This window comes from Equus asinus, chromosome 3 (genome assembly GCF_041296235.1).
Source record: "Equus asinus isolate D_3611 breed Donkey chromosome 3, EquAss-T2T_v2, whole genome shotgun sequence".
Taxonomy (NCBI): Eukaryota; Metazoa; Chordata; class Mammalia; order Perissodactyla; family Equidae; genus Equus; species Equus asinus.
In genome coordinates, this window is record NC_091792.1 from 82025440 (window position 1) to 82038929 (window position 13490).

Here is a 13490-nt window from a genome sequence, read left to right on the forward strand (position 1 = left end):
ATAAATATTCCATCTAGTTTGCCCAGAAGCAGAGTGGAAGAAGTGAAGTTCTCTTGGGTATACCTATAAGACACCACAGGAAGCTGAAAATTCATCATGGACACTTTGGGTAAAGTAAGTACTGCCTTTAAATTATATCTACATCGACTTCAATAGTTTCACCAGAAGCGCACATTGAAAGAAAGTCAGGACATCATTTCTCCAATCAGATTCTCATGGAATGTGATGACAATATCCAGTGTTTTCCCACCTGTGGAAACTCATGGACACTGAGTCCCACTGCGGGGAAAATAAATGGCTAGAAATTTCTTGGGTGATATTAGCTCAAGTGCCAATCTTTAAAAAAATAAATAAATAGAATAAAAGTATGATTACAAAGCATTTTGAAGTCCTGGGAAAGTGCTTATGAGCAAGTAAATGGTAAATGTTCAACATATGGTGGCAGTTAATAGCAAAAAAGCTAATACAAAATTGCTTATATGACCTGATCTTAATTATACAAAAGTGATTTTAAGAGACTAGAAGAAAATACGCTAAAATTTAAGCAGCTTGTGTCTGAACGTGCAATGATCCCTGTTCTGTTTCTTTATGATGGTTGCGTTTTTACAAATTATAACAAATAAGCATTATTTGTAGGATCAGAATAAAAGTTAAACGTTATCACCAAATGATGTCATTTTATTTTCCCTGTGTCAACAGACAATCACATGCCGGGCAGCCATTGCCTGGAAAAGAAATTCTCCTCTTTCCATTGAAGAAGTGCAGCTTGAGCCACCAAAGGCTGGGGAAGTTCGTATTAAGGTAAATTGGACTCTTTTCACCTTTACTATTGAAGGCAAATGAAAGGAAATCCTGTTTCACTTTGTATATAAAACACATATAATTTACATTTTTGGTCTATCTACTTTTTTTAGTAAAAGAAGAATTTTTAAAACTGAGATAAATGAATAGAGTTAATGAATGTTTGCAATAGTCTTAACAATTGTAAAATATTGATAGTTCACTTACCTGCTATCATCTTTATTTCTTTTGCTGAGGAAGATTTGCCCTGAGCTAACATCTGTGCCAATCTTCCTCTATTTGGTTTGTGGGTCACCGCCCCAGCATGGCCACTGACGAGTGGTGTAGGTCGGCACCCGGGAACAGAACCTGGGCCGCTGAAGCAGAGCCCACCACACTTAACCACTAGGCCATGGGGCCAGCCCTATAATTATTTTTTAATTATTGAAAGTTTTACTCAAATTATATGACATCATATGCCTATATACTTCACAATGTGACTTAAAAGGAGTTTTAAGTGTTAAGGTCTCTTCATTTTTGAGGGGAAGAGGACAAGGGAAGCATTTCCCTATACTTCAGTGATACAAAGTTGGTGTTAACAAACACATGTGCAGTGACCAACACACTAATTATGTGTGTCTATCACTTTGTGCTCGTACATTGAAATAACCTCAGAATTTGTTTGAAAACGTGGACCATGTGGTAAATTTCGGTTTCCAGGAGTGAGCAACTAGGATCCAGGATGGCCTTCAAGGTGATTTGAAAGAGTTAACAATGAATTCTTGAACAGAGCTCAGACCAGCGCTGGGGAAACACTGACCTCTCAAAGGCCCTTGCCACTTTCAAATCAACCTCTCAATCAATGTCTCTCGAAGTTTACAAAATCACTAAATATGCAAGGTTAAGAGTATATTGCTTAGCATCTTACTAAACATTAAATTTCCCTATCTCCTAATTTAAGACCAGGACATTCAACACTTGATTTGGTGAATGCAATGAATACTGAAAGCTGTATGCTTCTAGTCTATAGGTATCTAATCAAAGCAGCAGGCATAGGAAGACGGTTAGAAGATTAACAGAGAAAAGGCATGAACGCAGTTGGAAAGATGCCAGGAGGAAAAGGTGATGGAGGGGAGGAGGGGAGTAGACAAAGATGGGTGCTCAGTGAAAGACAAAGCAGGAGAATATGGGAACTAACACTAGATAAACATCAACTCCACGTCTGGTGTCACACTAAGGACTTTGTTCCACCAAGGAGAGAAGGGAAAGAGCAAAGTGACAAGATCGTACACCAAGGAAGGAGTCTAGTAACTGAGTGCTATTCAGAAGCTGTATTTTCCTATTTATCATCCATCCAAACAGCATTTAACTAGTGCTTGTGTGTACGGGGTCACCATCTGATGAAATGTTTACTAGTTAATTAGCCAATAGTCTCTGTTCTGATACTGATATGTTTCTTAACTATAAAGGTTACACCCTAAATAACAAATGCAGAACAGCCCCCAAGGGGGAAGCTCAGCAGCCAGGACCTGAGCAACCTCACCCCGAGCCCTGGACAATCGAGGTTCAGGGCTGGGTCTGCCCCCAAGGACAGACGGCCCCCCTCGAGCTTACACTATGGAGGCTTCTCACAGAGTTGCACGTTCTTGTTTGGTGTGTAGGACAAGACTAGTGAGATTCTAGCATGCTGTCTACCTAAAATAACTTTTCCAGCCTTCAATAACGCATTGAAGACCTTTTAGTGCTGTGGGAACCAAAAGCAAAGCATACTTCTCGCCAGCATATCTTCTCGCCCACTTGCCACAATCAGGCCACGGGTGTTCCCAGGGTTCTAGCAGTAAAATGCTGGCTCCCCCACTGCAGATACTGGGAAACTGGTCAGTATGTTCGAGCGTAGGCTTTTCTGGCCATATTCCAGGCAGAGCAATGATGCAGGGCCTATGGGACATGAAATGCTTCCTTTTTATGATCAGTGGAATTCGGTGGGGCCTATCCACAGACACAAAAACTGAGGCCATGAACTAAGAAGTTTTAAAGCTTCTCAACATCAGTTCAACTTTGCAATGGATAGTTTCCTTAATTTAAACTCATATTCCACTATTAACTTAAGGAATGTTTTCAATGTGCAAGTTTAAAATTTCAAAAATCTATTTCCTAGAGCAGTGGAGAAATGCTCCACTATGTTGAGCCTAAAATTCAGTGTTTCTCAATGGTGGTCTGTTGACATGTGGTCAAAAAGTTCTTCGCTGTAAATGAGTGGCCCTCACATTGCAAAACTGCTTGGTGACATAGGTTGCACAGAGTAGATGTCAAAGGAGCTAAGTTTATTTCCAGGTCTGAGCGTGCATCCTGTGACTTTGGGCAAGTCATTCTAAATCTTGGACTCTCCCTTTCGTCATCTCTAAGTTGGGGGTGATAAGATTTGCCCTGTGTTCCTCTGTGTTGTAATAGGAATCCAGTGAGATAATTCATGTTAAAAAAAGTTTTTGAAGGGGCCAGCCCTGTGGCCTGGTGTTTAAGTTTGGTGTGCTCTGCTTCAGAGGCCTGGGTTCAGTTCCCAGGCACGGATCTACACGACTCATTCGTAGGCATGCTGTGGTGGTGACCCACATGTGAAATAGAGGAAGATAGGCACAGATGTTAGCTCAGGGTGAATCTTCTTCAGGAAAAAAAAGAAAAAGATTTTTAATGTTCAGTATCACATAAAAGACAAAGAAAACTTCCAAAGCAATTGATCCTTGGTCACTTAATTCCTATGCAGATGACATCTTCAGCGATCTGTGGTTCTGATAATCACATACTGAAAGGATCACTCCCGGGGAACTTTCCTTTAATCCCAGGCCATGAAGGAGCTGGAATTGTGGAAAGTACTGGTGAAGGAGTAAGCTCAGTGAAACCAGGTAGGAAATGGGGCCACAAAACCAAACAGTCTTCCCAAGAGCTTCCCTTGCACAGAGGACGAACTTAAAATGCAGGAACATGTTTACAGGAGAAATAAAATGGTTTGCCTCCAGCTTCTTCTAACTCATCACATATCATGGTATTAAATGTGTCCAGGGATTCCAAGAGTTGCACAGTTTCCCTGCTGTCATCTGGAGCAACCCAGAGGGGCAGTGGCTGAGCCAAGCGACTATCCATAGTCAAAGGAGAGCTAAGGTAGGACCAGTGTCCTTCTAACAGATTGAAAGCCCCTTAGGGCCAGGAACTGCTTCTTATATATGTTTGTGTCCCTCACATGCTTAGCATAGTGCCTGTCCCACGGTTAGAAGGCACTGAATGTTTGACAAGTGAATGCAGGTTCTAATCAACTAGAACATAGGACTTCAATTTTCATTGACAGGAGGATAGCTACATTTCAAAGAATCAAAGAAGCAAGTACATGCTCTTCCCCAGGCATTTCAACAAGGATCTTGGCATGGCTGTTGTCAGCGTGTCTGAAATGCTCAGAGTGGGTAAGAGCAATCACGCAGATCAAGACAGCCCAGAAGCTCACAGTTTGGAGCCAGGCACACGCAAAGAGCTGTAAGCAAGTGCATGGTCAGGACATGCATCAAGCCGTCAGCAGGGTGCTCATTAAGCCAGCAGCTTTGGAGCGCCTGCCATGCGGCAGACACTAGGCATACTGGGAGGGACCGAAGTCAAAAGGCACGGTCTCCACATCTCCGAGAACGTGATACGAATAGGAAGGACAGATCCTCTACGCTCTCTTCGACTAGAAAAACCCCAGTGGAAGTTTTGTGGAAAATGCTGAGCGTTTGAAGGGAAAGGACAAGAGAGCAGAACTTCTCCTGAGCTTGAGATCCAGTACCTTTGGAAATTTTTAGGGCCACTGGAGGTAGGATATGCCTTATCTAAGCTTAGGAGAGATTTCTAATGCCATCTAAGCCCTGCAAGAGGCCAAAGGCGAGTCGTTTGTGTGTCATAAAACTTTGTAAGGACCGAGATAAAGGCAACATTGTAGGCCTCTCACCAGGCCTTTGTAAATCTGTGATGACCGTGTCAATTAGTTTTCTTCACCCTAGGGCCCAGGAGGGCCAGTTAATGACCAGATACAAACATACTCAACATCCTATCCCGAACTCTGACACCTAAACCCACCCTCTGTTGTAGGTGTTCCAGAAGTAGCCTCACTCTGCAGGGAGAGCGATTCCTTTTATTCTGTGAAGTCTCCCTGTCTTAGAACTTAAACTCACTGGAGAGAGCATGCCAGAGGCCTGCTGCGGGTCAGCGTGCCATCCCGGGGTGGGAGCTCAGTGAAAGAGCCATCCTGCTATCTAGCTGGGCCACCTTAGGAGGCTGACAGCCACTGTGGGAATTTAAACCCTTCAAATGGCAAACAAAAGGGTCAAGCCAGAGACCTCGCTAGGGTTCATGCCTGGTTTTATTATTCACTTTCCAGAGTCAGCAGAAGCAGACCTCCAATGATCCACCCAGCAGGGAATCTCGCCACATTTTCACCCTTCGCCCAAAGAAAAATGGAATTTCTGAAACCTGGTTATGTGGCTTCTCCTTCACAACAACCATGGGCAATATTATACTGGCTGCCGTAATCTGTCCACTGCAAGTTTTCTAGCCGTCCTATGAATTCTTCACAAACATGCTATTGTGTTTCTGTTCCAATATTATATTAAACTAATGAGCACATTACTTTTTTCCATATGTAGGAGACAAAGTCCTCACACTTGTTGTTCCACAGTGTAGAGAATGCAATTCCTGCTTGGCCCCCAAGGGAAACTTCTGTGAGAAGCAAGAGTGAGTAGATTTGCCCCTGACTCTCATTAAATCGCTTATGTCGGGCAAGCATCGCTCGGCAGCTAAGGGTGCTGACTTTTCTCTTTACAACTGCACGCATCTGTGCCATTGCCTGTGCCTGCGTCTGTGTCACCGCGGAATAGCATTCTACCTTCTTCTGGATTGATGCTGGATGGGACTAGCAGATTTACCTGCAAAGGACAAGAGATTTATCAAGCTTTCCGCACAAGCACGTTCGCTGAATACACTGTTGTGCCTGAGATTGCAGTGGCCAAAATCGATGACGCTGCTCCGATGGATAAAGTTTGTCTCCTAAGCTGTGGGATGCCTGCAGGCTATGGGGCTGCTGTTCACTCGGCCAAGGTGAGAGAGCTGCCTGTGTGTTGGTGTGCGCCATAGAGATTTGCCTGCAAAACATCCAAACTAGGCCAGATCAGGCCAGATGTTTCAACCGGTGTATAGTTTCAAAAGGCTCAATGGTGCAGTTGATTTGTTTATTTTCCTAGTTACACACGTGTCCTGTCCAGGTGTGGTTCCTAATACAAACATGTCTTGTGGACTTGCAGGTCACCCCCGGCTCCACCTGTGTGGTCTTTGGACTTGGAGGAATCGGCTCGGCCGTCGTCATGGCCTGCAAAGCCTCTGGTGCCTCTAGGATCATCGGGGTTGACATCAATGAGGAGAAATTTCCCCGGGCAAGAGTGCTGGGCGTCACTGACTGTCTTAACCCTTGGAAGCTCAAGGAGCCCGTCCAGCAGGTGGTGGTGGAAATGACGGGCTTTGGTGTCGACTTTGCCTTTGAGGCCATCGGACTCATTGAGACCGTGGTATGTAGGCTTGGGGCACGGTGAGTAGATGCTTAATGGGTGGGTACACGTTGAATATCCTCATGTAGGTAACTATAAACTCTCCTGAATATACCTTTTGGAACTGAGGGCCCCAAATCTAAAAAGAGAATGTAAATTCATTCGACAGCATTCATTTTAAAAGGAAACGCCGTATACACTTAAAGATACGTCATTATAGTAAACAACGTTTAAACATGCTAAAGGCCACAATAGCAGTATTCCCTTTTCTTTATTCCTAGCTCTTTCTTCATCTGTGCTTTTATATTTAAGTACGCACATTGTTTACTTCACATATGATATGTACGTGTATCCTGTATCAAAACCATCAATTCATTTGACAAATGAGCTCCAATGCACCAATGTGTTAAGTTCTAGGGATGCAAGGATGAGTAAATAGGCACCGTATTCGTGGATCTTCCGGTTTAGAAGAGAGAAGGTAGGCATTCACCACATTTCAGGGTGTGCCTAATGGACTCTGCTGAAGAACAGAGTAGAAGGAGTGACATAGGCAACAGGAAAGAGAGAAACAAGGCAAAATGGAGGCAAGGGGCAAGACACACACATATGTATATATTTGTTTTGTTTTGTTTTAATAGAAATGAGCAGGACAGAGAGTCATGGAAAGTGAGAGAGTCAGGCGAAGAATACAGTGTGTGGCCTTTGAGACAGTAGGAAATTTTATTTAGTAAACACGTGGCACTTGTTATGTCAGATAGTGTTCTAATGTTTTAAGAATGATAAATCGCTTAATCCTCATAACAACTCTATGAAATAGGCAGCATTCCTCTTCTTCTTACGAATGAGGAAACTGAGGCATAGGGAGTTGAGTAACTTGCCTGAGGTCACACGGCTAACAGTCTGTGCTCTCTACCACTACACTCTACTGGTTCTCTGATGAGATCCCGCCACTGGTGGGGTGGAAGCGGAGGTTGAAGCAGCCTCAGCGCAGGGAGGGGTTCGAAACTAGGAGCTCCATGACTCGCTCCAGCTGTGGCGGGAGCTGTTGGGATGCATGTGAATGTGCTCATGGTCGATGTTCTGCTTCTCAGATTGCTGCTTGGAATCCTGCCACCTGAGCTACGGCATCTGTCAGATCATTGGGTTGGCTCCATCCAATTCACAGCTTTCCCTTGAAGCACTGATGGTTGTCTCGGGGCGGACACTGAAGGGCGTGTGTTTGGGAGGTAGGTCAGCGAACAGAAGCGACCGGTTGGCTTCTCTTGTGAAAGTTTTTGCCAATTTGTGGAAACATAGAGGTCAGAATTCCTCTCCTTGGGGAACAGCTCCAATGGTTGAAGCCTCCAAAGACTGCTCCTCCGACGAATGGGCACATCTTATAAAGCAATGTTAGTTAATTTCATTAAATGGGTTTTTTAACTTTAAATAAAATTTTTACCTTCTGCAAAATAGTTTTTGGTTTGTTCCAGCATTTGGAATAATTCAGTGAGCTTCGGTTCTGCACTAGTTCATCAAAGCTTACTGTACAATTTCAACAGCAGTGCCTTTTGGGTGATGATATGCACCAGCCTGGTGTGTCAGCACTGGTTTTTGTCTTCCCAGAGAAGCCCTTGTTTCTGAGAAATATCAACCAACAGCTTTAGTAAATTAACATTCCCATCTCTGCCCACTCTTCCGATGGTAACTTCTCAGGCCATCTCTGTGTGTGTGAACAGAGAGACAGTTCTGCAATGGTAAGCCCAGGAGATTGGTGGGAGACTCCTAGTTTAAAGGGCCACGTTGCAACTCAGTAATGTGTGAATATTGACCCCATTTTTCTCCAAAGGAGTTCTAGGTAACAGAACTGTCTGTAGCAGCCACACTTAGCAACAGCAGTCATTGGCTTCTGATGTACAAATGAATTATCTTTCATGTTCAACGGCAATTTTTCAAAGGAATACTTTCTGCATCTCCATGATGTATTTGATTTTTTTTTTGATTTGGTATTTCTCAAATCTCATTACAATGGCCTTTTTGTTTTGCAGGTTATAAAACCAGAGACTGTATTCCCCAACTAGTGACTGATTACCTGCAAAATAAAATTAACCTAGATCCATTAATAACACATCAGCTGCCTTTTGACCAGCTCCACAAAGCTTTCAAGTTGTACCATGCCGGAAAAAGGTGAGTGTTTTATTTGAAGATCTGTACCCTGTGCTCACAGAGAAAATGACCCCTTAAGCATTTCCCAGTGGTTTTGTGAGAAAGACATGGCTACTTGGTCCTTCAATATCTTCCGCATGCTCCACCTTATTTCCTGCTGTCGCCAGGATGAGAAAGAGTCTTCCCTGCAGGCCCCTCTTTGGGAAAGAGCCACATCAACCTGTTTCAGAGAAATGTTTAAGTCAGTATAGCACTAAGAACTACTCTACCCCACATGGGCCATTATGTCTTCTTTTCCTGGTTAGAGAAATGGTCCAGAATAAATGAGTTCACATCACTGGAGTCATGAAATCTTGAAAGAAATCTCACAGGCAGAGGGTTAGGCTCCATGCAGGGCAGAAGTTCTTTCCAGATCACTTCTGACAGATGGGCAGATGCTTCAGCCAGCACATGGCAGGGATGGAGCGTCCACTCGATGTGTTCGTTCACTCCTTCAACGTGTATTTGGCGATGGTGCACTGTTTGCCAGGACCATCCTAAGTGCTGGAGACAGTGGAGAATAAGCAAGAAGCAGTTAATGAAGAATTACTCCTGAAAGGAATGCTTTGATTTTCTCAGTCAGATCCCAAGCACGTCGCCCTTTCATATTCTCTCCCAAGTCTATCTACATCCTTTGCTTGTTTAGTGATTTTTTTGAAATTTTTAATCTGAGTCTTTAAATATACCCTGCTATCCCCTGTCGATTTTTACCTTACATGTAAGGCCATTTAAATCATGAATTAAGAGGCAGGAAAACTCATCTGAAATTTTAGAAACAGATCATGGAGGGTGGGGAGAGGGGATCTAGCAGGCAGTAGACACATTGCAAAAGGAAAGGAACCAAGGAACCCATGTTTTCTCCTTTAATCAGACATGGGGCTACATTCTGGGGCTGACAGAAGCTGATACAAAGCCATCACAGAAGGTTTGAAAGTCTCTGTGATCATGCAACCAGAGGGAATGGTGCTCAAAGCTGAGGCCTTCCTCTCACGGCTGATGTTGGGTCCTACTTTCACCAGTCAAGATGGTGAGATTTTGTGTGGGTGAACTAGGGTGAACGTGGAGCTGGCAGTGGAGATAGGTAGGCAGTGCAGTCTCTCAGGATACGATGCATAGTTGCTTTGCTGAAATCGCTGTTTCTCAAGCAATTCAATCATTTCCTTATTGCACTTTTATGTTTCAGCATCCACTGTGTTCTGCTCTTCTGAGATCCCATAGGATAAAAGGGGCAAGGGCATCCTTGGGGACTTCCTTCCTTTCCTGTTTCACCTTCCTGATTGTTCCAGTGCAGTGGAAAGAGGAGCAACAGAGATGGGAATACAGCGAGATGGTGCAAAATGAAATGTGTATCTTGAATGTAATTATAACGAAATAACTTCTCAGAGAACAGTTCTTGTATGATTCACTCTGTGACCTTCAAAAGAGAAATAATGGGGATTAATTGATGATATTCTTGCTACAACCATCAACCCAACTGATTTCTGTCATGAGTCCAGCAAAGTTGTCACTGAGTTGCCCCTTGTTCCCATCCTCAAGGTACCTTCATAATATACAGATTTCTTTGTACCTTAGATGCCGCTCTAGGGTTTACGTGATGATTTTGCTGCTTGTACAACATGCCAGGGGCTCATGAATCTTTGGAAAGCTATCTCAGGACACAGCCACTTTCTATCCTAAGGTCTTCATACCATCCTATGCTTCTACCCATTAAATGTTGAGACATGGTTCCCATCTACTTTCAAACACGAACACATTTGGGAAATCTTGCCACCTCCACCCCTAGGGAGCACCTATAGGACCCTCTCAGAGGAACTCATCCATATTGACAACCCCATAACTTCCTTTTCAAATCTTCTCTTTTCGCTAAACCAGTATAAACAATTCCTCATTGGGGTTTGTGAGATTGGGAGAAGAGGGAAAAACTTAGCTCCTCTTATCCTCCTTTCCTTCTCCTAATTTTCATGTGTCCTTGAGTCATTTCCATTGCCCTAATCCTTCAGCTTTTGAAACACAAAAGCTGAGAGGAGAAGTCCTGTGACAATTCTCTTTCAAGTGCAATATTCCTTCCTGAGATCTGAGTCCAGAATGGCCAGTTCACTTAATGGGGGAAAGTCCAAGAATTAAAGAAAACATATGAAAATTTTTTAAAAGTGAGTAATTCAAATATGATCCTGCCAGTCTAGGTCTGTCACCATAATAAGCCCTTCCTTCTATGAGTACCAACTGCCATGTTGTAAAATGGGGAAAATAGGAGCAAGGATGTAGGATGATTTTTAAGACTGGAGATCACATGTATAAATGTAGAAATAAAATAGAAAATCTCTAAGACTTTCAAGGAATAACATAATTGGGATTTACAGAAAGGAAAAAGATAAGGCAAAGAACATTTTAAAATAAGAAATTAAAGCTAAAGATTAATGGTAGAATTAAAACATTTTAGGGGCTGGCCTGGTGGCATAGTTGTTAGGGTGGCACTCTGCTTTCCCAGTCTGGGGTTCACGGGTTGTGATCCCAGGCACAGACCCACACACTGCTCATCAGGCCATGCTGTGGTGGCGTCCCACAAGCAAAATCAAGGAAGATTGGCACAGATTTTAGCTCAGGGACACTCTTCCTCAAAAAAAAGTAAAAAATAAAACATTTTAAAGAATAAAAAGACAAGTAAGACTAGGAGGAATTAAGTTCCAAAAGAATAAAATGATAACTATTTGAAATAAAGTATAAAAGCTATGAAAGTGACCTAAAATCATGAGAAAGAAAACAGTAATACAATGCATTCTTAAGAAAACACAAATAGAACAAGAAAAGATTCCAGCAGCAGAGATGCATCTTTATCAGGAGTTTGAGGTTGGAAATGCCCAGCCACCAAGGACTGTTTCCCAAGCTGGAGGACCTTGCGCTTGTGGAGAAGCTCTGGAAGCAAACACCGGAAACCCACAGCAAGGCCAGGAGCAGGAAGCACTTAGGCAAGGTGGTCCCTTGGCCTTCTCTGAGAGCCTCAGGGCCCCAGACAGGACTAGAGAGCCATCAAGTTGAGCCTATTGTCCCCAAGTTACGCAGCTCCCCTGTGGACTTCAACAGAGACGCACATCCTTGGCTTGAGACAAGTGGGTGAAGGGGGATGTGGGGGGGGGGGGAGAAGTTGCATTCACTACACTCCCTTCACTCAGAATTGAACGCCAGACAAATTTAAAGCTTAGACGTGAAAATTAAATGGTAAAAGTACTAAGTTATGGTAAAGGTAAATTCTTTTACAACAGTAGGGTACAGAAGGCTATTCTCAGCTTGACACTGAAGGTGGAAACCATGAAGAGAAAGCTTAAATATTTGACCACCAAAAAATTAAAACTTTGGTTTAGAGAGAAAGGTCATAAATGAAGCAAAAGATACAGGAAAAAGTGGGAGGAATTATCTGTGACATACATAACAAATATTGATATGTTATATAAGAAATCTTGATGCATAAATATTACTTATAAATAAATTAAAATGTGATAAATATCCTAACAGAAAATTGAACAGAAATCATTAACAAGTAATTTGCCAAATAAAAAATACTAAGTAAAGTAATGAGATAATTCTGCATATCAGGGTGGGAAAACATTAAATAAATGAGAACACTCAGTGTCTTAGCTCAGGCCGCCATAGCAAAATACCATAGACTGGGCGGCTTAAACAACAGAAATGTGTTTTCTCACTGTTCTGGAGGCTGGAAGTGCAAGACCAGGTGCCAGCATAGTCGGACTCTGGGGAGAGCGCTCCTCCTGGTTTGTAGATGGCTGCCTTCTCACCATGTCCTCACATGGCAGGGACGGAGACAGAGGGCAAGCTCTCTGGTGTCTCTTCTTGACAGAGCACTAATCCCGTCACGGGGGCCCCACCCTCACGAGCTCCCCTAAACTGAACTACCTCCCAAAGGCCCCACCTTCAAATACCATCACATTGGGTTGAGGTTTCAACATATGAAGTTGGGGGGACACAACCCAGTCCACAGCACTCAGTACATTTGAAGATGGAAAGAAGCAGGAGCACTTTTGCTTCTATTTGGAGGCAATCTGCCATCATCTATCAAAAGTCTTCAGTATTCTCTAACCCAGCAAATTGTCTTCTAGCATTGTATCCTAAGGACACAGCCAAATACACGGATGTTTCCATTTAGTTCCATACATATTTTTGAGAACCTACTGTGTGCCATGCATGGCTCTACATGTGTGGGATCAGCAGTTAACAGAACGCTCTGCTCCCAGCCCCCAACTCTCATGGGAGTTAAACAAGAAAGAGAGACTTTGGGTGAAACATTTAGTAAAAAAACAGCCTGGGAAATCAGGGTGCTCCTGGAGCATGTAGCGATGCTGTGACCCAGTCTCGACGAGTCAGGAAAATTCCCAGGGGAAACGATCTCAGTGGAGTAGGAATTGGGTTGACAGTGAGCGGTTAGGACGAGTGTTCTATGGAGAAAGAGTAATGTGCAAATGCTCAGAGGCGAGAGAATGCATGGTAGACATGTGGAAGTAAAGCTCATTTTGCTATGAACGTAGAGCACGAATTTGGAAGTGATGGCAGATGAGACTAGAGAAGTGTGAAGGCGGCAGACCTGAAGAAGCTTGTGTTACACATTTGTGCAAGAATAGTCACATAAACATGGTGAAAAATAGAAACAACCTACATTTCCAACAGTTGTGAATTGATTAAGTAAATTATGATTTATCCACATAATCTTATGCCACACAGCTTTCCAAAATGATGAAATAGTCCTCCTTTTGCTCTGTAGAAAGAGATAAACAATATATCATTAGGCTTAAAAACCAAAGTGGATATCTAAGGCAGTCTGCAAAGCAACACGTACGTTAGGACCTTGTTTTGTATCATAACTAAATGAAAACAAATAAACATATGAATCTGGGGGCCGGCCCCAGGCCGAGTGGTTCAGTTTGCCCGCTGCACGCACAGCAGCCCAGGGTTCTCCTCATC

At 43.2% G+C, this 13490-nt stretch overlaps 1 long non-coding RNA gene and 1 pseudogene across 1 annotated transcript in view; one reads left to right on the forward strand and one right to left on the reverse strand.

Moving 5' to 3' along the window:
- The first annotated feature begins 3452 nt into the window (after window positions 1-3452).
- Window positions 3453-9835, forward strand: LOC106827764 (alcohol dehydrogenase 1-like; annotated as a pseudogene).
- Window positions 5755-13490, reverse strand: part of LOC139044829 (uncharacterized) — a 52272-nt gene continuing 44536 nt past the window's right edge. Inside the window, exons 3-4 of the long non-coding RNA XR_011502107.1 lie at window positions 13186-13284; window positions 5755-9933 (exon numbers count right to left, since the gene is read on the reverse strand). This is a non-coding gene — a long non-coding RNA (uncharacterized lncRNA). The remainder of the gene's footprint in view (window positions 9934-13185; window positions 13285-13490) is intronic.